Source organism: Malania oleifera, chromosome 12, assembly GCF_029873635.1.
Source record: "Malania oleifera isolate guangnan ecotype guangnan chromosome 12, ASM2987363v1, whole genome shotgun sequence".
Taxonomy (NCBI): Eukaryota; Viridiplantae; Streptophyta; class Magnoliopsida; order Santalales; family Ximeniaceae; genus Malania; species Malania oleifera.
In genome coordinates this window covers 24,687,709-24,691,027 of record NC_080428.1, presented here as the reverse complement: position 1 = coordinate 24,691,027, position 3,319 = coordinate 24,687,709, and the positions used below count along the sequence as shown (strand labels likewise).

The 3,319-nt window shown below is 32.6% G+C and overlaps 1 non-coding gene across 1 annotated transcript; it reads right to left on the bottom strand.

Moving 5' to 3' along the window:
* Positions 1 to 2,032: 2,032 nt before the first annotated feature.
* LOC131145298 (small nucleolar RNA R71) lies at positions 2,033 to 2,140 on the bottom strand. The gene has a single exon (XR_009134081.1). It is a non-coding gene; the product is annotated as a small nucleolar RNA R71 (small nucleolar RNA).
* Between the last annotated feature and the right edge of the window lie 1,179 nt (positions 2,141 to 3,319).

Here is a 3,319-nt window from a genome sequence, read left to right as displayed (position 1 = left end):
ATCAATAGGCAGAGATGCCTTTACAATGTGGAATCATTGAAAATGATGTACAAAGAATGCTCCAAACTTGAGTGAATAAGTATAATAAAATATCACACTAATACACTCTTAGTAGATTATGAGTGAAGCTTAAAGAGTTTCTAGAAGATGAGCACTTGAAGGATAAACAAAAAATTTACAAAGTGCTTGAAAAGATTTTTCAACAAAGATAAAAAACTTTAATGTGTATGATAAATGTATATCCCTCTTTTTTCATGTTCTAAAATAAGTTTACAAACTTGTATTTATAGGCAAGATAATGAACTAGCCTTTTTATGACCGTTGGGCTTTAAAAGATAATTTATTACATTCAAAACTAGCCATTTCTAGTCATTGCATCTTTCAGCTGCACGATTTAGTCGATCAAATTGGGGACTCGGTTGTCCGAATTTCTGGGAAATTTCAACTGTGATTTTCCTAAAATACCCTTCAGTATTTGGAGCATAACTTTTGATAGAGAACTCCAAAAAGGGCGATCAAGGAATCAACAGAAAGTTAAGAAAGAATCCCACAACTTTCATGTGTAAAGATGTTTGAATATGGGAAGTCATGGGTAGAGAACATCGAGTGGCTGCAAAAAAAAAAGAAGGGGATTTGGAGAATCTTGTTTTGGGGTTTTTCATTCCAAAAAAGATTTTAACACTTTGAAATAATATTTGTACATTTATAAAATGATTTTCAATGAAATATAGAATGCCTAGAATCCAACTAAGGTCACCTATGAGCTTCTTCACATAATCAATGATAGTGTACTCACATAGGTCATATTTACAAAATACATGAATTAAATTCTTCTAATTCTTCAAGCTTGGACTTCATGAGCTCCATAATCATAGTCATAGTCTTTAAGCTTGGTCTTTATAAACTTCATGTTCATAGCCATATAACATTGTCTTATACGCTTCATGGCTTTCCAACTTACATATTTTATTGTGCTTAATACCTTAATACTTGTGTACACACTTAGTAGCACAATTAGATGTCTTGGTTTGTCATTATCAAAATGGGATGAAACCTAGAAAATCGAATAATCTCCCCCTTTTTGATAATAACAGAAAAGGAGCAAAATGAGGTAGCCTTAACAAGGCTCCCCCTCACAATATGCTCAAACATAAGAATAAGCAATGTAAAGCATGTTAGGCATATTGAGATTAAGACTAAGAATATTTTAAGTTATTGTCGTTTAAGCTCAATTTTGATAAGCTTTCAAAATGTATTTTGCATATAATTATACTAATAATAATTCTCCCCCTTTTGACTTAGAATTCAAAAGTTTTTTACTCATATAGTAATTCTCCTAAATTTAATTCTCCCATATTTGATCATATTAATAACCATTTTGCTTATAATTCTTCCCCTTTTGACATCAGAAAAAGGCATCATCTAAACATATTATCCATTTCAATCATATTAATAACCATTTTACATATAATTCTCTCCCTTATGAAATAAGCAAAAGACGTCATCTAAACATAATATCTCCAAAAATTATAGTATGACTTTAGTAGAATTTTAAACTATTTCTTGTGAGCTTAGACTTTTGAACTTCATGTCATTAATTTAAATTTCATAATATTTCTAATACCAAATTTCATGAATTCTTTTAATTCTCAATCTTGTAGCTATAACTTTCTTCCTTTTGATATTATCAACATATAAGATTTCCATTTTTGTTCTAAGCTCTCCCAACTTTTGATTTCAAAGTATAAGATTTCCATTTATCTTCTATGCTCACAAAGCATAAGATTTTCAATCCTTCTTCTATGCTCACCGAGCTTTCAATTTTTCTTTTAAGTTCTTCCCTTTTTGATCTAAGTTCAACATTCGTGGATAGAACATGCACTGAGGAGGTCAAAAGATTAAAAATGTTTCCATTTTCCTTAAAGGACAAGACTAAGACTTGGTTGAATTCTTTAGGACCAATATCCATTGGGACTTGACAAGAAATGCAAACTAAGTTTTTGAAGAAATTTTTTCCAATGCATAGAACCAATGCCTTGAAAAGACAAATTTTGAATTTTTTCCAAAAGGATGTGGAAAAATTTTATCATTGTTGGGAACCTTTCAATGACCTTTAAAATGCATGTCCTCACCATAGATATAAGAATTGAAGGGTCATTAATTTTTTCTAGGAGGGGTTGCAACAAAAAATGAGACAATTTGTAGAAACTATGTGCAATGGTGAGTTTTTCAACAAAAAGCCAGAGGAAACTTTTGACTATTTTGATTATTTGGCTGAAAACACCCAATCTTGGGATGTCTTTTATATGTGTGATAGATTTGAAAAAAATGTGTTAGTGGGGGTGGTAAATATCAATTGAAAGAAGCTGATGATTTAAATGCTAGACTTGCATTGATTTCTAAAAGGTTAGATTCCATTGAGCTTAAGAAAGTAAATGAAATGCATGTCTTACCACCATCTTCTGAAAAATGCAGCATATGTGAGGATCCATTGCATGTGACAAATGCATGCCCAACAATTCCTGTGCTTAAAGAAGTTTTGCTTAATCAATCCAACCTTGTGAATATGAATTCTAAGAATTCTTCTGGATCTTATTCCAATACTTACAATGCAGATTGGAGAAATCATTAGAATTTCAAATGAAAAAATGACCAAGTAAGGCCATCTACACAGGGATAAAGTCAATATACCCCTTATGCAGCGGCTGGCCAAGGCTTAGGACCCTCTCATTTTGCAAACCAACCTCCTCCAATGTAGAGAAGGGGAGTGGAAGACTCCATACAGTAGTTAACTATTAGCTTGCAACAAATTTATGCAGAGTCAGAGCACAATCAACAACCAAAACTCCCAGGCCATCAATGACATTAAAGGGGCCCATAATAGCGTAACCACTACTTTGAGTAACCAATAGAAGGGATAATTTCTAGCTTAACCCCAACCCAATCCACAAGGGCAAAGAAAACCATATGAAAATACTCGTGAAGGGGTCAATGTGAAATCAGTGAACACCCTAGTGCAGAAAGTTTAGGCAAAAAAGCTAACTCTCCTCTAGTTAGTGGTGAGTCAAGCACTGATGCATGTTCCATACCGAAACCTTTTCCATAGCATTTTCTTTCTTTGCATAAAGAAAAATTATATGCCGAAATCCTAGAAATTTTTAAGCAAGTTAGGATTAACATTCCATTTCTTAATGCTATAAAACAAATTCCTGCTTATGCTAAGCTTCTAAAGGATTTATGCACTGTGAAACGCAAACTAAATGTGCAAGAAAAGGCTTTCCTCATTGAGCAAGTTAGTGCCATTATTCAAAATCACGCA